Source organism: Sus scrofa, chromosome 2, assembly GCF_054392235.1.
Source record: "Sus scrofa isolate SSC_HxYL_T2T_F1_AM1 chromosome 2, Sscrofa_HxYL_maternal_Yorkshire_Landrace_v2.0, whole genome shotgun sequence".
Lineage (NCBI taxonomy): Eukaryota > Metazoa > Chordata > Mammalia > Artiodactyla > Suidae > Sus > Sus scrofa.
The window spans coordinates 84,021,527-84,041,230 of NC_139384.1; the positions used below are offsets into that span (position 1 = coordinate 84,021,527).

General features: G+C 56.0%; 1 protein-coding gene across 7 annotated transcripts in view; it reads left to right on the forward strand.

Annotated features, from left to right (window-relative positions):
* Positions 1-538: 538 nt before the first annotated feature.
* The window catches only part of PTPRS (protein tyrosine phosphatase receptor type S), a 105,691-nt gene continuing 86,525 nt past the window's right edge, over positions 539-19,704 (forward strand). For 5 of the 7 annotated variants that reach the window (XM_085013207.1, XM_085013209.1, XM_085013211.1 and 2 more), the window contains exon 1: positions 539-684. The gene's annotated coding sequence lies outside the window, so the exon portion shown is untranslated. Of the gene's footprint in view, positions 685-12,881; positions 12,954-19,704 lie in introns of all 7 variants that reach the window. The other 2 variants (XM_085013212.1, XM_085013217.1) reach the window with 1 other exon arrangement.

Sequence of the window (19,704 nt, forward strand, 5' to 3'; positions counted from 1 at the left end):
TTCCAAGTGAAGGAACAGTGGGGGCAAGGGCCCTGGGTCAGGAGTGAGCAGACTGTTAGGACTGTAAGAAGCCAGCTTAGCTGGAGTATGGACACCTGGAGGAAGAGTGGTGGGTGCGAAAGCAGAGGGGTGGACCTCACAGAGGAGTCTGGATTTTCTACGAAGGGCACTAGGGAGCCACAGCAGAGTTTAGAGCAGGGCATGGCAGGAACCGTGGCCTTAGTGCCAAGCGCCCTGGGGCTAGCGGGTGGCCGGAGGCCAGAGGGTCCCCAACGCTGACGCCGCTACCCACGTGTCCCGCGAAGCTCCACGCCCCACGTGCTCCCGCAGCCCTTTAAACTCTCCGGGCCACGTGACCCCCGCCTAGCCGCTTCATTGGCGGGGGGCGTGGCAACTGCGCGGCTGCGCAGTGACGCGCGAGGGCCAGCCCCGCCCCGGCCCCGCCCCCAGCCGGCGGCGGTGGTGGCGCTGGAGGAAGGGATGACGTCACCGGCTGGGGGGGCGCGCGAGCCGGCGCGAGGGGAGCGCGAGCCGCAGTGAGTGTCCTCGCGCCGCCCGCCCGGCAGCCCGGCCGGCGCGCGCACGCCGCGAGCCGCTGGCGCTCGGGCTCTGCTTGGATCCCATGCAACAGTCAGGATGTGAAGCGGAGCAGAGCCGGGGGAGCCCAGCCCAGCCAGCCTTCAGGTAAAGGGAGAGGGGGAAATTATGAATTCGATTTAAAGAAATGCAGGCGCTCCAGTGGGGGTCTCGGAGGCAGTGGAGTGGGCAGCGCGCCGGCTTTGTGCCGGGGAAGCCTGCACGGCCATTGTGCTCGGAGGATGCTCCGCTGCAGCCGGCTGCACGCCCAGCCACTGCGCCCGGCTAGCGGCTTCCGAACAATGCCCCGAGGGGCTGGGCCGGGGCGGGCTGGGGCCGCCGGGAGGGCTTGGAGGGCGGGGTTGGGGGCTTCACCGCGGCGGGGGAGGGGGCTGGGCTGGACTCGCCCGGAGCGCGGCGTTGGAAGCTGCCCAGCGCCGCCGGCTGCACCACCCCGGGCTGCGGGCGGGGCAAAGGCGCGGAGGGAGGACGCGCTTGTGTGTGTGGAGGGGGAGCTGGCCCCGGCGGCGCCTGGCCAGGCTCCCCGGGCAGGTCCTGGAGGCAGGGGGCGCTGTGCTGGGGGTGGGGGGCGCGCAGGCGCCCCGGAGTGGAAACCAGCCTGGGACAGGTGGCTCCAGGTGGGAGCGAGGGGGGACTGACTGGATGGTGCGCCCAGGGCAGCTGTTGTGCCTGCCGCCTTTGCTTTCCAGTCCCCCTCCCCTAGAGACCCCCTACTCAATGCCATCTCCCCCTAGTGCCCGCCCAGCTTCGTCTGTCCTTTGGGGGGGACCCTCTGCTACCTTGGCCTTGCCCCACCCTTCTGCGGCCCCAGCGCCCCTTCCCAGCCCCCTAGGTGGGGCAAGGCTCAGCCCTCAGCCCCAGGGGACTGGCGGACGGGCGGGTGCACATTCCCGGCGCCTGACCTCCCTTCGGCGCTGGGGGCCCCTTGGGGATCCCGGGAGAGGGGAAGCCGCCCCTGGAGCTGCCGGCCTCACGGGTTCCGCACGCCCCGGGAGCCCCCTCGGGGGCTGGGGCGGGGGGAGGTGCAGTGACGTCATCCCGGGGGCGGAGCCGTTGGAACCGAGTTGAAGGGGGCGCCGTGCCCTGAGGGGAGCCCCCCGAGTTGGAGCGCCGGTACTCTCAGCGCACGGGTTTCGGCCAGGCTGCGGCCAAGTTCACTGCTCCTTATGGAAACCTCTCCCAAATTTAGGATCCTCCCTACAAAATCCTGGACACTAACCCCACGAAATTACCCCTAAATCGGAGAACTCCCCTTAGGCTGCTTTCTCTCCAAAATTCTCAAATCAGAGAACCTCTCCCCCCTGTCTGGAATCTTTTTTTCGGCCACCCCCTCCTAAATCTGGTACCTTAGTGATCCTTTCCCCCGAATTTCAAAATGTCTAGTGGACACCTAAACATGCAGTTTTTGAGAGTACCCTTTCCTCGGCAACCCTTCCTCAAATTTAGCCACTCCCTGGTGTCCTAATGCTCCAAATTAACAAACCTCTCCAGCGCCTCCATCTGAGGGGTGGCGGGCTCAACTGGGATTCCCCTGTCCCCCCATCTCCATCTGAGAGAGTCCTCATTCTGAGTGCGGGGCCCTTCTGCCTCTGGCCAAACCCCTGAAAAACCAGCCTGGCCATCAACTGGTGAAGGGGGGTGTCTGAGGCATCCAGGCTGGGCATTAGGACTCTGAGTAGTGGGGACAAAGCCGCAGGGTCCCCAGGGGTCCCAAGGACAGGGACCCACCCACTCTGGGCCCGTGTAGTTTCCCCCCATCCCAGCCTTTGGCTGCTGAGGGTCTGGGCTTCCCTTGATGTTCCCCATTGTTGCTGTTCCTGAGGTGCCAGGGGCCAGGGTCCCTTTTGTTTGGGGGACCCTGCTTCCTCTTCTGAGCCGCCTTCCACCAGTGCGAAGAGAGAGCCAGCCCGCGCCTCTACTCCTGTGATACCAGCTGCTGCTGCTGGAGCTTTTATTAATGGCCAAGGGACTCAGTCGATTCTGCCATTTGCATAGCTTCCCTCCCCCTCCCAGGGTCTCCTTCCTTTGTGCCCCCCTCCCCCTGCCAATCTCGCCTGCCTTCTGTCCCTCAGTTTTCTTCTTCCTCTGCCAGCTGATACTTTGGCTGCCGAAGGCAGGCAGCTGGGGCTGGGGGCGGCTGCTTCCCACCCCCAGATCCCAGAGCCCACCCACTTGGGCCTGGGTCTCTGCCTGGCTCCCCCTCCCCACCCGCCCCCCATGGTGCCCACCGAGGGAGCATCTCTTGATGCCTGCTCTCGGATCTCCAAACTTCCCCTCCAGAAAGCTGCACCTTGCCCTGTGCCTGGGCCCAGGGTGGGGGGGCACCTTCACCATGACGGTGCACTTCTGCATGGGGCCTGGGCCCCCCCAGCCCCCTGGGAGCAGCCACCCGCCATACGGCGATTGCCCTGAGAGTTGGTATAATTGGGCTCAGGCAAACAAAACGTCGCGGGAGACCCGGCCTGCCTGGTGAGCTCATGCGCTTTTCTATTCCTGCCACCCAGCCGATGACATCGGGCCCCCCAGGGGGTGATGGGGGGGCTGGTACTGTCATGTCAGTGACCGTCCTGAGAGGAGAGGCCATGCCTGGCCCACTCCCCGCCCTCTGTAGGAGACTGGGGGTGGGGCGGGGGGGGGTTACTCTGGTGTGGCCAGGTGTGGCATTGGAGGGCGCTGCTGGGGTGCAGGCTGGGCTCCTTGGGAGAACCGTCTTCCCCCAGGGTCCCTTGCGATGTGGTGGGCACAGAGAAGGGGCCCCTGCAAGGCAGGTGTCTGCCTGCTGCCCACACAGGATCCGTCGCCTACTGACCATGCTTCTGTTTGTATCCCTTTGGAGCATTCCAAGCGCTTTGCTTTTCTCCTGCTTCCCCGGGGACCCCTGGGCATCTTCATATGTCTGAGCCCCACTCAGAGACAGGAGGTATTTTTCTGCCAGTACCAGGGCTGTTGGCCCTGGGCTGATGTGTCAGAAGCAGGTGGAAGAGCAGAAGCTCCCTGTGTGTTGGGGATTTAATGGTGGCATCTGGGGGCACAATTCTGGAGCCGTCCTTCTCCACCCATTTTCTTCTTCGTTGGGCCACAAGGAGCATGGGGCTCTAGCTGGCTTTCCTTAAACCCAGGACCTGTTGGGGAGGCAGGGCCTTCCCTTCAGCAAACGGCTTTCCTGGGCTGACTCGGTTTCCCCTCCTGCCACCTAGGTGATCACTGAACAGCATGTGACAGGTGTTGGAGCACAGCGCACCTCCAACTGCTGCTTCCCGGAGCCAGGCGCCGGGAAACCTGTGGCTTTGCTGATGACTCCAGCCTGAGTGATGGTCAGCGAGGTGGCTGGGGACGGATGAGCAGGGACAACGTGGCTCCGAGGCGCTCTGAGTTCACCTGCTTCCCATGACTTTAGTGCAACCGCTGCCCGTGGGGAGGGTTGGGGGGGGCACAGGGTTCAGGACAGGGAAGAAAATGCTAAAAATAAAGATGGATATTTATAAACCCCGCAGGTTTGGGGGATAATTGACAAAGCTTAACATTTTCAGCTGAAAGTGATCCCTCCCCCCGCCACTGCATTAGACTCCATTTGTAGACTCATCCGGAGCCAGCGGAAGGTTCTTTGGAAGTGCAGCAGGCTTGGCCGGCACGTTGCGGACCATGGCTCCCTTTGAGGGGTGGCTTGTGCGTCTGGAGGGAGGCAGGGTCACTGAGACACCACCCAGCTCTCCTCTGCGTTCAGGACAGCCTCCTGGCACACCCTCTGTGGGTGGGCGTCCTGTTTCCCAGAATTTGCAAGGAGGAGGTGCCCCTCTTGGCACAGCTGGTACACGCTGCCCTTGCGCTGTCCTTCCCCATCGGGAAAGGTGCCTGGCCAGGGATATGTGGGGAGACCCCAGCTGCCCGTCAGGCAGGGTGGCTCAGCCTCCAGTGGGGACAGGAAAGGGCCCTATTCAGGCGTAACCACCAGGCCCATACAGGATTGAGGTGCCAAGCTGACAAAACCCTGCATGGGTCTGTGGCCAGAGTCCCATCGCTGCGCTGGAGAGAACGAGGGCTTTTCAGTTGGTTTTTAAATTTGGTCTTACTCTCATCTGACTTCAGCCTGGAATCAGAAGGCTCCTGGCTTATACCGGAGAGGATGGGGAGCTGAAAGGGACTGAATTTCAAATGCATGTGACCCTGTCACCAGGAGGACGGACAGCCCTTGAAATGCACAGGAAGTGGTGACACCTGGGTCTCCCCACCCTAGGGTCCAATTTATCACCCCCTCTGGCCTTTTAAAAGCTCCTGGGTTTTGAGTGTAGTATGAAGGTTTTTTTTTTTTTTTTTTTGCCCTTCTCTCGTTTTTCTTTAAGGAAAGAAAAGACACTCAAAAAAAAAAAAAAAAAAAGAATCCCGACAAACCATTTCTGTCTTGTCTCTGGCTGATATTTCAGAAGCGTCGGGGGGGGGGGGGTTGGGGTTGTGCGTGGGGAACATGAAAAATCAATTGGCTTACACTTCTGCAAAGGCGAAAATTAACGAGCGGGTGGGAGTGACTCACGGACAGGCCCCGACTTTCTTGTCACTTTATTTTTGTCTCTCTTCTCCCTCCCCTCCTCCATTGAGCTGCCGGTCCCCCTCGCCCCTCCCCCGGGCCTGGCCAAGCTGGACCTGGGGGTTGGTGCTATTCCGGGCTGGCTGTGGAATCCCTCTTGTGTTCCGTGGAATAGAGGCATCCCTCCCAGTCCAAAAGGATTCCAGTACCTGAAAATACACCCAGGTTTTTGTCCGAGATCCCTGTTCTCATTCCCATGGATTCCACCCTGGTGGGGGGCTTGGAACTTGAGTGTCTGGGTCACGGTGACCCCACTCTCATAAATGTCCCTTTTTGAAGGGGCAGGTTTTGTCCAGATCTCCCTGGGTGGTCCCTGCGGCTTTGGAGTTTTTTTGTTCTTTTTGAAGTCTTTGTTGTTTTGTGTCTCCTCATAGGAAAACCGAAGATCTCAATTCTGCCCCCACCCCCCTTCTCTCCTTCCTCTCTCCCTCTCTGTGTGCCGTCGCTCTGCCCCTTAACCTCTCTGTGTGGTAGCTTCCTTGCTTGCAGAATGAGATTATTCCTCTGGCTTAGGGGGTCCTAACTTCCAGCACCTACCCTGCCGGAGCTGTGCACGTTTGAGCTGGTTGGTCCACCTCTCTGTGCTCCTTCATCTCTAAAATCAGAGCCATCACACAGCCTGCTTCATGGCGAGCCAGGCCAGGAGATGCTGCAGGTTAAGCGCCTCCCTTGGCTCTCTGTCGCCTACTGAATCTGTCCTGTACGCCTGGCCCCCCTGAAAGTGTGTAGCTGCCGAAGCCCCAGAGGCCTGGGACCCTCGGATGGAGGTGGATAGAGGCGGGGCTGCTGGAGAGGGGCCAGGGAGATGCTCTCTTGCCGTGCTGTCGGGTGGGTAATTGAGTGTTGGTGGAAATTCAGGGGTTCTGGGGAAGGGAGGTTGACGCGTCTGTGTGTGTATAATTTAATGCTGCTTATAATTAACCCCGTGATCAGCAAATGAGGGGATGTCGGGGGATAATAATAGCTGCTTCGACTTATTTGGAGTCGGTGCCCATGCCAGGCCCTCTGCTGAGTAAGCACCTTGGGAGCATCCTTCTCGCCTTTTAACCTTCATCCCTCCTGTTAGCGCAGTTTCTTGGAAGCCCATTCGGCAGACAGGGAAACTGAGGCACAGAGAGAGGTCTTCACTGGCCCGAGATCACACAGCCCACAAGTGACTAGACCTGGAAATCTTACCCAGGACCAGCGACTGCCAGAACCTCAAAGATCTTAACCTCTGGGAAGGAGTGGGGGCTCTGCCCACTTGTCACAGAAGTAGCTTTGATGACCATTCACCTGCTGGGACACTTGAGAGTCACTGTGGAGACTCCAGGGCTCCCAGATGTCTTCCTCAGAAGGTAAGAGTGTGGATGCTAGTCCGAGGTTGCGGGTTCAAATACTGGCTCTGCCACTCACTGGCTGTGTGACCTGGGGCAAGTTGCTCAACCTCTCTGTGCAATTCATTTTCACATCTGTAAAATGGAGAGTGATGCTGTCTACCTTGTAGTGTTGTTGAGAGGATAAATGAGTGAATGCATGTAAAGTGATGCCTTAAGTAGCCAGACCTGCCCTGTGGGGGCTCTCCAGTACCCCCTTCCCCCAGTGCCCACAACCCTCAACCCTTCACGGGGTCCAGCATGGGAAAAATGTCAGGATGACTCAGCCACTGCAAACTGGGGCGTTCCCCGTCACTGGCTGCCTAACAAGGCCGCCCCACTTCTGCGGCAGGACCGGGCCCAGGCGCCTGGCAGGATCTGAACCACGGGAGGCCAGGCCAGGCGGGCCGAAGGGCAAGTGGCTGCCTAGGGAGGCTCCAGGCCGGAGGCTTCAGGCGCTCCTGAGACCCTCAGTGGTGCCCCCTCCCCCTCCTTCCAGAGTCCGTGGTGGATCTGAGTGAACCCCTGGTGAGGAGGTCGGTGAGCATGCAGGGCTGTGCGGTCTCAGCTTTGCGCTCAGGAAAAGCGGTCAGTTTATAAGCTTGGTGTGTGAGCGCTCACTCACTCATTTGCCAATTCATTCATTCAGTCAATTGGTATTTGTTTAATACCGGCTGCCAGAGAACTCGAGAGCCAGACTCTGGATTCAAAACCCAGCTCTGCTACGCACAGGCTGCTGGGCCTCGGACTAGTTATGCAGTTCAGCCATGGAGCCTTGGACTAGTTACCGATCTGCCCTGTGCCTCAGTTTCCTCATCTTTAAAATGGGTGCTTTGACTTTGCTTCCTTCATTATAGAGGTATTATGAGGGATATATGCCAGGTAGACAGAAAGCGTGGGGGTTTTGGGGTTTTTTTTCCCCCTTTTCTTTTTATTTATTTAGCCATGTCTGTGCTGTGTAAAAGTTCCTGGGTCAGGGGTCTAACCCAAGCCACAGTAAATAGTTTTGGTTTGTTTTTAGTGAAAGCAAATGAAAATGGAATTCTAGGGAGACAGCAATAAACAAGGCAGCCTCCTTCCTCCATCCCTTGGACCCTGCAGCCTACTGGGGGAGGAGGTGAGTACATAAATAAGAAAGAAAAATACCAACTGCAGTAGGGGTCTGCAGGAGACTAGGAATCCAGTGGCCCTCCAGCAGGTCACCAGGCCACTATTTTGTCTGGGAGGGATGGAGAGGCAGAGGGGGCTTTCTGAGTTGAACTTGGGAACAGTAAGTGCAAAGCTGAGAGGGGGCACCTGCAGCTCTGGCAGGAGGTGAGGGAAGCAGAAGTCAGAGGCGGGTGACCATGTGGGGTGGGGTGCCAACCCCGAGGAATTGCATCTCCCACACTTGCCGCTAGAGTTTGCTGAAAGCCCCCAGAGTTTGGGTGCAAAAATTGTTGCTAGCAGAGTCCTGGGAGCTTGGGAAACACCTCTGGGAATGGCTGTCAGCCTGAGGCCCAGGGAGGGAGAGGAACTTGGTCAAAGCCACCCAGCCAGGCCTGCCTGCCTGCCTCTGCCTGCGTGCTGGGCCAGGCCTCTCACTGCAAGGTGGGCTGGATCCCGGCACATCAGTCCAGAAGGAAAACCGAGGCGGGGAGACGTGGCAGGAAAACCGTCCATAAATCCCAGTGCCCATCAGGGCTGGGCACGTAATACCTCGGGGTGGTGGGCCCCGGCCAGGCTCTTCCAGCCTCCTGGGCAGCAGCCCTCAAGTGGCCCCACTGCCAGATCTGCCTGTTTTTCCAAGAAAAATCAGAAATCTAGATTTTTCCGCAAAATGGCCCTGTTTTCCATCCTTGGATTGTCCTTTTCCATAAAATGCCTCTGCTTGCCTATTGAATCACTTGGGTACCTCATCTGCTGTCACCAAGCCTCGGTTTCCTGGGCTGTAAAATGGGTTTACGAATCACAGCCACCTCGAGGGGGTTCGTTGGAGGCAGTGGTGGGATAACTCATGGGGAGGGCTGAGAACAGGGCCTGGGCCAGCGGCCGCGCTCGATAAACGTTGGCTCTGATTATATTAATATTGGTCATAATGATAAACTTGACTTAAATTAAATGCTGTGCAGAAGGAAGCCGCTCGTCCCGCGGGGCAGGGCAGTGAATTATCTTCTGGCTGCAGGACCCGTTCCTCGCCTCTTGGATTTTCTGGAATGTACCTGTTTGCTCGCGTGGCTAGGGCACCCGGTCACCTGCATTATCTGTAGAGTTTATTGCAGCGGTTCTCAACTGGGGGCGATTTTGCTCCCTGGGGCACACAGGGCAATGTCTGGGGACATTTGAGGCCGACATGATGGCGGTGGGGGGAACCTCTTGGCATCGAACGAGTAGCTGGGGATGCTGCTCAACACCCCACCGTGCCCAGGATGGCCTACCCCACAGAGAAATGTAATGCTGAGCTTTTGAAAACCCTATGCATGCCCCAGACCCCAGGCAGCGAGAGAAATCAGGCGGAAGGTCCACCTCCATCGCTCTGCACTGTCCTGCTGGACTCAAATGCTGACATTCCTAACTGGTTCCTGCTGCACCGTTGTCCTGGCCCCACTGCCCAGTTGATTATCAGAAGTGGGTAACTCCCCCTGACGCGTGGATTCTGGAAACATGAAGGGCTGGGGTTTCTGGTGACAGGGCTGGATCTGGGACGTGGAAGAGCTGCCACATCTGGGTCCTTCCCCTTTTTTCCCACCTGGCTTTTGGAGGCCTGAGCACTAAGTTTGAATCCTAACTTAAGTTCTCCTCGGCTATAGGAGGCAACCCCTCGGTCTCTCCCCCGAGCCTCGCTCTTCATGTCTGTAAAATGGGAACATATCTTGCCTGCTGCGTCACTCGGAGTTAAATGCGGTCACATTGATACTGGGCCAGGCACTCAGGGGCAACAAGCAGGGGCTAAATGACTATGTGTTCCCCTTCACCCCCAGTCCTCATGAGTAATTTAGGGGGGACAAAGATGGGGCCCAACCCCCACAATTTCCCAAACGACTGCAACGGAGGGGCAATAACCCAGCAAGGCCTTGAGTCCCTTGTTGTGGAGCCTACACTGTGTGTCTGGCCCTGGGCTCCAGCTTCACTTGAATTTTTATCCTTAGAACAGCACTGACAAGTGGCAGCTGTCACCCCATCCGGCAGATGGGGAAACCGAGGCACAGAATGAGGGTGAGAAACTGTTAACACTGCAGCCTTTTCCCATGGCCACCTGTGCGCCCACAGCTGAACTGAGGTGGCATTTCTTTGCTAGTGGAGGTCCAGAGGTCTGCCCTTGGTTGAGTGATCTGCTAGTGCTTTCTTGAAATTCTTCATAATTTTTGCACAGAGAGGCTCAGCAGTTGCTCTTTTTTGTGCGCATGTGCTTTTCAGGGCCGCACCCACCCTAAAATGGAAGTTCCCAGGCTAGGGGTCAGATCGGAGCGATAGCTGCCAGCCTCCACCACAGCCACAGCAACATCGGATTCTGCGACCTACACCACAGCTCACGGCAACACCCAGTCCTTAACCCACTGAGCAAGGCCAGGGATCGAACCTGCAGCCTCATGGATCCTAGTCAGATTTGTTTCCACTGCGCCACAACATGAACTCCCTCAGCGGTTGCATTTTGCAGATCTGGATGATGTAGCAGTTATGTAGCCAGCAAAGGGGGGGGTCACAGAGAGGGACATTGTTGGCTGGTCTGGGTTCGAGATCTGTTTTTGCCTCTTAGGAGCTGTGTGACTTTAGGGAAGTGTCTTTGCCTCTCTGGGTGGCACACCCAAATCTTTCTGGCCAGCCAAGCCCCCACCGGCTTCTCCACCCACTCCCTCCTCACTGGTTCTGCACCAGTCACACTGACCTTCCTTCTGCTGCCACCGCTAGGCCTTTGTCCTTGCTGTTTCCTCTGCCAGGAGCTCCGTTTCTGGCCACGCCAACCCCATCCGGCCAGTGTTCCCCGGCACTCTTTTGATTGTGTTTCCTCAGTTGCTGTTTTACAATCCGCCCCCCTCCTCCCTTCCCAGGACAGCAGCTCCACCAGGCTCCCTGTGCATAGACCAGCCTGCCTGGCTTTTGCGAGCCGCCGCCCTCCCGTGCTAGAAGCATGTCTAATTGTCCAGATCAGGCAGGTCATGGCCGGGAAAGCTGCACATCGGCAGCTCAAAGGCCCTGGCTCAGCTCCCTCTGCCCTGGACAGGGAGGCCAGGAGACCAAGTCCCCAGTAGAGGTGCTGTGTGACCTCAGTCACTCACTTGCCCTCTCTGAGTCTCTGCCTGTCTGAGCTGTCTGGTGCAGCAAGCTCTATGACAAATGGCTTTTGAGAACCACGGGCCCTGAGAATGGTGTCATGGGGTCAGTCCATGGGGTTTCCAGTCTCCTGGGGAGCAGAGGAGAAGCCTAAAGGAGCAGGGCACCTCCAGAGGGCATCGTGGCTGGGCCGGGGATTTTAAGACTCAACTAGTCCCAGTGTTCATGTGACACCCCGTGTCTCTGGCCAGATAAGTGGAGAAGCCACCGAGGAGCCCCTAGGAATGGGCCAGGCTTTCTTTGGGGGCTAACACTTGGCATTTGAAGAACCTGCATTTGAATCTTGGCCTCTTGAGCAGCATGACCCTGGGCCAGAAGAATCTCCTGCCTGGGCCTTAGTCTCCCGGTCTGTACAATGGGAGCGAGACTGTCTCTGGGATGATGGGAGGGGCCTGTACCGAGCTGGCGCGGCAAAGATGTATGTAGTGGCTGAACATCACACAAGATAGTATGATGATCAGCGCCCTCTGGAGGCAAATTAACAGGCCCGTATACAGTGTTTGGGGGGACAAAGGGTTTGGGGATCCTGGGAGCAAGTTGGGCCCAAGGCTGGCTTTTCTCAGGGGTGTTGTCTCCCAGCCCCAGGCAGACAAAACCACAGGCCATACCAACGCCGTGATCCACGCTGGCAAGAGGCCTGCCCCAAGGGCCGTCTGGGCCACAAGGGGGAAACTGAGTCATGCCTGAGTGGCCAGAGCCCTCGGCTGGTGTGTGGTGGGGTCAGTCCTGACCTTCTGCTTCTATGCCAAGGTCGCCCTGCAGGCCTCATCCCTGTCCAGTGCTTGGCCTGACACCACCCACATTACAGTCACCTGGTATGACCTGTGACTTTCGCCCCACCTTCCTGGTCTTCCTCATGACTTGGTCATTTTCTTTTTTGGGTGGGGGTGCCCACACCCACAGCATATGGAGGTTCCCAGGCTAGGGGTCCAATCAGAGCTGCTGCTGCTGGCCTACACCACAGCCACAGCCACACCAGATCCGAGCTCATAGCAGTGCCAGATCCTTAGCCCACTGAGCAGGGCCAGGAATCGAACCCGTGTCCTCCTGAATACTAATTGGGTTTGTTACCGCTGGGCCACACCGGGAACTCCAGACTTGGTAGTTTTCTTGAAACCCATTTTCTTCGACAACTTTAAGGAGAAAATTTTGTCTTCTTCCCATGAAGGGGCAGTCTGGTACGTCCTTGATCTCTGCAGGCAGAACCTTTAAAATCAATGTCATGAGAGCAAAAAAAGAGGGAAGAAATGACATTAAATCATCCTGCTGCCACCACAGGCTTAGCGCAGAAGCCAAGGGCTACTGAGGCGTTAAAGCCGAGTTAACACCCACCAGAGACTTCCAATCTACAAAGGCTGGAAAAAGTCGGAAAGGGGTTGGGCCCCCTTGCTGGTCGGGACTGCGTGGCTGAACGCAACCAAGACTGTGCGGGGGTCTCCACCTTCAGACTGGGTGCTCAGACTTCCTCGTGTGTGTCTGAGTTTTCCTTCTCAGCAGCCTGGGGAGAAGGTTATTTCTCCCTGAATTCAATTAATGAGCCTATTAAAAACTATTTATTTTCCCTGACAGTTGTTTACTGAGGAGAAGGAGATGAATGGGCCTGGCATCCTCACCAGGCAGGCACGAGGTGGTGAGGGGCATGCCTCGGGCCCCGGGGGGCTTATCAGGTGCAGACCACCCGCTTTCTGCCTTCCGCCCCCACCCTCCCATCATGCACAGCCTGAACCTGGGCCACGGGCTGGCCACCGTTTCTGACCTTGGGGTCTTTGGTGGAGGCAGAGCCTGGGATGAGTGAAAAGCATCCAGTGCCCAGAGGCCGGGGACTGGCCCCGATGGCATCCGTCCCCTCTGCCCAGGTCAAAGTCTCCGATACACGGGTTTGAAACCAAGACCCGACCCCAGTGGACTAGGTGGTTGTGGTGGAGTCTCCCAATATCCCTGCTTTCTCCTCCTCAGCTGTTGAACCCTTTGACTTATCTGGGCACATGGCTCTCTGCCGAAAAAAGCCCCTAAACACTCCCCCGTGTACCTTGCAGCTGCCTGTGTCACAGGATCCAATTCTGACCAGTGGGATACATGAACAGAATGTCCTGGAAACGCTTTCAAAGGCAAGTAGTGCGTGCTTCCTTCTACCCACCCCCCCAGTTGGAATATGGAGGTGATGGTTCACACCCAGGCAGCCACTTTGGACCATGAAGCAGGTGTCACGGTTAAGAATAAGGGATCAAAGAGATGGAAGGTGCCTGGACTCTGCTGATGATGGAGTGGGCAAAATAGCCCTGATAGGCCAACCTGGGGCTTCTTTTACGTGAAGAGAGAAATTACGCTCCTCTTGTGCCCTTTTTGGCATCCGCAGCCCAACTTAATCCTAATTGAGGCAGTAGGTCAGCCTCAGGACACAGTTGCTGTACTTCCCTCCTCAAGGCTCTGCTCATTTTAAAGTGAGGCTTCCCCTGATCTCCCTTTTCAGATCCACAACGTCGTTATTTTCGAGATGATTTGTAAAACTGTTATTTGCAAAACCGGCCTCTCCACCTGGCTCCCCTTCTTCCCCGTTCCTGCTCTGCTGTTCCTGGAAGCCCTTGTCACCACCTCCCCGTCGTCCGCATCTTATCCTCTGCCTCCTTTTTGCCGCCTCTGCCGTGTCCACAGCAGCACCCGTACACAGTTGGGCTCTGTGCATGTTTTGCACACACAAAGATCTCCACTCACAGGGCAAGAAATGAGGCTCTGAGACGCCCGAGGTCTCCCAGCTGGCTGCTGGCCGTGCCCGCGTGTGCACTAAGCAGGTGGCTCCCGAGTTCTTCCTTTTCACTGCCCCTCCCCGCAGCCGGCCAGTTCGGGCCGCCGAGTCAGTCCCAACGGCTGCTCCTGCTCCTTCCTCTCGCCCCCGTGTTCTCACCTCGGCCTCCAGAAATAGCCCCTTTAAAATAGCCGCATCCCTGCGTTTTGGGGCCTCTGCCCGCCCACGGATGTGACGCTGTGCTGACGGGCCGGCCTCCTTATTGATGTGGGATTTTTTAAAAATACAGTTGGTGTTAGGTGTCCTGTTCCCCACCCCACTCCCCACCCGCCCCGCCCAGCCACCCACAAGGCTGCTTCCATCCCGACATTTGTCATTTGGGGTTTCATGCTGTGGATCCCCACGGATATTCCATCATGTCTTGGCCGTCTGGTTTGCAGCACTGAGAGCTTCCGCTGCAGGCTCATGTCACTCACAGTTCTGATTCTGGTTGGAGAGCCCTGGGTTCGAGTCCCAGTGCTGCCTCTTGCTGGCTGCATGGCTTTGGGCATGTGGGGGGACCTTGCTGAGCCTTGGTTCACCAGGCTGTGAAGTGGGCACATTGCGGGACTTGGGCAAATGGTTGAAGTTTTCTGAACCTGTTTACCCACCTGGAACTGAGACCCCGTGAGGGTTTTCCACTCAGGGCCCAGCCCAGCCGGTGTCCTCGAGCTGGGAGCTGACTTCGTTGCAGCCCCCAGCCCCCTCTGAAATGGCCACCATCACCCATCCTGGGGAAGGATGGAGTGAATTTGGTGCCAACTCTGGCCACTGCTGCTTCTGGGAACCTTTAGGAAATCACTGAGTCCCGCTGCCAGGGACTCAGTTTTCCCTCCTTCAGGGACTCAGTTTTCCTCATCCTTAGAATGGGCCCACGTCACCAGATCGTTGGCAGGTGGCCAGATGAGGCACATCTGCTGTTTTCTGCTCCACCCAGCCTAAGGACACAGCAAATGCTCCTTAGATGTGGAGACGTTTTCCTGTTGTTTTTTATTCTTGTGTTCACTGAGGCCACATAGATTAGTGGTTAAGAACCAGACCCTGGGACCAGAAAGCCTGGGTTCGAGTCCCAGCTCCGTTTCCTCATCTGTTGTGATATCATTTCCTGGCATCTGTGTCCCTATCTGTTAAATAGGGAAAATGATGACCCCGCCCTCCGGGTCCCATGAGTTAGTAAGGGTAAAGCCTCACTGCTGGACTCAGAGTGTGTGACCTGGTGCCCGTAAATAATACATCTATTCATGGAGTCCCTTCTGGCACAGTGGGTTAAGGATCTGATGTTGTCACTGCAGCAGCTGGGTTTGCTACTATGGTGTGGGATCGATCCCTGGCCTGGAAACTTCCACGTGCCCCAGGTGTGGCCAAAATAATAACAACAACAACAACAGTAATACTTCTGCTCACTAAAGAGTCATCAGGCACTTTCCAGAGTGCCGACTCTTCGTGGGAGGGGTATCAGGGAGACAGAGTTGATCTGTTTGTTTGGCTGGGAGGTCCTGGCTCAGCCTCTGGGGCCTCCCTCCCATTGAGGCTGGGATTAAACTGCCCGGAGGAACGTGCCCAGCCCCAGCCACAGGCCCCCGGAGGCTGCCCCTGCTTCCTGCCTTGGCTAAGCAGGTGTTGGCTAGAGGCTCAGGAAAGGGGGCAGAGGGCAGAGGGCAGAATCCAGGGATGGCGCTGCAACGGGGACAGGAAAGGCCCCCTGGAGGAGGCGTGGATGCTTCCGCTGCCAGTCCATGGCTAGTTTAGCTGCGGCCGCTGCCGCCGCCCCCACATCTGTGCCTTCCGTCATCTGGGCACCTACTGTGTGCCGAGCTCTCTGCTGGGACTCAGCGGGGGAGGGAGTGTGTGCCTTTGTGGGGCTCACATTCTGATCAGAAAGAGATGACAAGCAACATATGTGTGATGTTAGGTGGTGATAAGAGAACACAGTGAAGGAGAAAAAGGATACGTGAGTGGAGAGATGAGGGCTGTATTTTATTTTATTTTATTTTTTGCTTTTTAGGGCTGCACCCGCAGCATATGGAGGTTCCCAGGCTAGGGGTCCAATCAGCTACGGCTGCTGGCCTACGCCAAAGCCACAGCAAAGTGGGATCTGAGCCCCATCTGTGACCTACACCACAACTCACAGCAATGCTGGATCCTTAACCCACTGAGCAAGGCCAGGGATCAAAGCCACATCCTCATGGATACGAGTTGGGTACTTAACCTGCTGAGCTACCAGAGGGAATTCTATTTTCTTTTATTTATTTTTTAGTGCTGTCATTTTATTTTTTATTTTTTATTTCTTTTGCTTTTGAGGGCCACACCAGCGGCATATGGAGGTTCCCTGGCCTGGGGTCTAATCGGAGCTGCTGCTGCCGGCCTACACCACAGCCACAGCAACGCCAGATCCGAGCCGCATCTGCGACCTACACCACAGCTCACGGCAACATCGGATCCTGAACCCACTGAGTGAGGCCAGGGATCGGACCTGCAACCTCATGGTTCCTAGTCGGATCCATTTCTGCTGTGCCACGACTGGAACTCCACTGCTATTATTTTAATGGCTTTTTATTGAGGAGTTGACAATTTGAGTAAAGCCAAGATGGATGTGAGGGAGGGAGCCGAGTGGCTATGTGGGGAAAGAATGTTCTGGGCAGTGGCCACAGCATGTGTAAAGGCCCTGGGGCAGGACTGTGCCTGGGATGTTGGAAGAACAGTGAGGAGGCTCATGTGGCAGGAGTGAGTGAGGGGGAGAGAGGGAGGAGGGGGACAGGGGTGGAGGCAAGTCGTGTAGGACCTTGTGGGCCCAGGAGGACTGGGCTTTTGATGGGTCCCTCAGATGCTCACAGACTGGGAGTGGCGGTGGGGAGCAGGCAGAGGAGACTGGACTGGTCCGGGCAGGATGATGGGGTGACCAGATGGAGACAGAAGACTGGGGAGAAGTGGGCAGATTTTGGATAGAGTTTGGAGGCAGAGTTTTCATAGGCTTAATCTTCATGGGAGCTCCGTGAGGTTGGGACTCATACCCATTTGGCAGGTGGGGAAACTGAGGCCCAGAGAGGTTGAGTCATCTGCCCAGCCACACAGTGGCAGAGTGGCCAGCCGGGCTGACCTGCTGCTGGACCTGGCTGGCGTGCAGCTTGCTCTCTAAGCATTTAACAGCCATCACTTCCTCCTAATTTATATAGAGATTGACTACATGCATTTAAAGGCTTGCGTGAGCTTGAGTTCTCTTCATCAGGAGGTTGGCTGGGATCCCTGCTCTGCCCCATTTTAGGAAAATATGTTATAAATGCTGGAGGCAGGAAGACCAGGGCAAAGCTGTGGACCCTGGATTTGAACTTGCGCCTACCTCTTACGTAGCTGTGTGACTTTATGGCTTTTGTCCAACCTCTCTGAATTCTCGTTTCCTGTGAAATCAGGCTCAGCTATTTGCTTGTCATCCCAGTAATATTTTCTGAGCTCCAGTTATGCACCAGGCAGTTTTAGGCAGATTGGTTCCCGTCCTGACCAATGTGACCCCCAAAATGTCAGTTGACAAAGCACAGTGCTTGGGCCACGTGAGGGTGGATAGGAGCCTTCCGTGGATTGTCACTACTTTCCGTGGGTTCCTTACTGTATTAGAGGCTTGGGGGGAAATTCTGGGGCAGCTGCCGGTGGGAAATGCTAGGTGCCTGGGGCCTGGCAGCACAGCAACCAGTGTCATGTGCGAAACCCCAAATCAACAGCTCTGGGGCCAAAAGCAATTCAGAAGAGCTGGGTTTGGATCACAGAAGAGTTTTAGGAAAACTTCAACTATATATTTCACTTCCACTTTCCATTTCTGTGCAGGAGAGAAAGGTGATCAAAATCTATGTCCAAAGAAGTTGTGAAAAGCTCTTTCAGTAGTGGTCATAGTAGATAATTCTGTGTGATAAGGAAGTCGTGTCCAATTTAACTGGCAGCTCTTTTTCTTTTGTTACTGACACATAAAATAGTGATGCATCCTGAACTCAATGAAATACAGGAATCATCAGATGTGGAGCTGGGACGGGGAGAGGAGGAGGGCTCCAAGCGCGAATGATGGGAGGGGAGGTCAGGGAAGGCTTCCTGGAGGGGAAGGCTTCCTGGAGGGGCTGGCACCTGATCTAAGGTGGCGCAGTGGAGTAAGAGCTATCTGGGCAGAGAGGAGGGAATGGGGTTCCAGGCAGAGGGAACAGCATGGGCAAAGACATCCAATACAGAGTCACTGTGAGCTGTCCAGGTGCAGTGAAGTCTTGTATCTTGCACGAGGCCCAGCACATAGTAGGTGCTCACTGAATGGATCGTGTGAGATCGTAGACAATGGGTCCATAATAGACAGCCAGTGAATGGGTATGAGGCAGGTGCTCAGTAAACGGGCACTGCCCTCAGTCCCAGACCCGGATGCCACGAGGGTGTTGCTTTCCACCATCTGCATTCTGAAAGATCTGAGACCCAGAGGTTCGGGTCTGTTTCAAGTCCCTCCGCAGGTTGGCTGTTGAGCAGAAATAGCCTTGAAGGTTATCCTCGGCTCCCTGCCCTGCTACTAAGAAGGGTCCATCCTCAGGCGCAGAGTGGGCATGCAGGTTGAAAGGTGGAGAAACCCCAATCAAACTGACTTTATTTTTTTCTTTGTATTTATTTATTTTTTAAAAGATAAAGTGATTGAGTCTTTTAACTGAGAGGGCTGATGTTGGGACAGATTTAGCTTCAGGCATGACTTGATCCAGGAGCTTAGATAAGGAGCCTTTAACTCCTTGTTAAAGATAAAGAGACGTAGGCCCAGATCACTTACACTGCTTGCCCAAGGCCACTCAGCTAGAAGGAGGTTAAGCCACAATGCAAACTGGGGTTGTTCCGAATCTAAAGCCCATGGCTTGGGAATGTCGTCCTGAGCTGGGGGCTGATGATTCCACTTCACAGATGGGGAAACCGAGGTTATATAGAAGGGAAAGGACTCCTTAAGGTCACAGGGTAAGCAATGAGTAGAGCCTGGGATCAAACACACGTCAAACCCGTGGTCTTGGACCTCATACCATATAGTTCTCTGTCAACACAAGTTGAATGGTGAGTTAGTCCCACTGAGGCAAAGTGGAGGAAAGGTTTGCCAGGAGCCACCGTGACCTTGGGCCAGGCTCTCCCCTCCATTCATACCTCCTCCTGCCACCCACCATGGATGGTTATGACGTCACCCTTGCTCTTGATGAACACATCAGGGATGACAGGTGGGGAGGTCCCCGTTGGCCCTGGCTTTGTGCCAGGCATGGGTCCCGGCCAGGCCTGCCCATCTCTGTCACAGGAGGAAGTGAGATTGGCAGCCAATTGTTCTTTTCCGAGCCAGCCGCCTCGTTCCCCAATGCCGAGTTTCCAACATGTTTGCATTGATTGCTCAAGCCCTCATCCCTTCTCCCCAGCAGACGTCGGACCCACTGCTCAGGAACTCCTGCCCTTTCTACCCGAGCATAGTCCTGCCTCTGCTCACTTTGCCCTTGGGACATCTCTGCAGCATTTGAGGGGCACTTACTGTGTACCAGGTATTGAGATTGAGGCTGCCAGTGAGCTTTGTCACCTCATCCCAGGTCAGGCTCTGGGACTGGGCGACCTATACTCTTATTTCTGACCTGCCATCTCCAAGCTGTGTGACTTCGGGCAAGTGGCCTGACCTCTCCGAGGCTCAGTTTTGTCTTGGGTAAAATGGAGAGAATTGTGTGAAATAAGGGTCTAGCATGTAATCCATGGTCTTAAAATATTAGCATGTATTGTTGTTATTGCTGTTATTATTTCAGCATTAGCAAATATAGGTCTCTTGGTCCCTTTCCCCTTTATCCATACATCCGACACCCACTGTTCCATGCCTTGCTCTTCCACAAACAGACTCAGTATGTACAGAGCCTTCATCGCCTTCTGGGGGGCTGCATACTGTGCCATTGACATGCCCAGCCTCCTCCTGATGGTCATGTCCATCCATCTCTCTGTCTCAGGTTCCCATGAGATGAGCTGCAGTGTTTGTTCACACACAGGTGTCTTTGTGGAATACATGTTTTAGCATGTGCTGGATCTCACCTGGTCACCCTGTAGAGTGTCTGTAATTT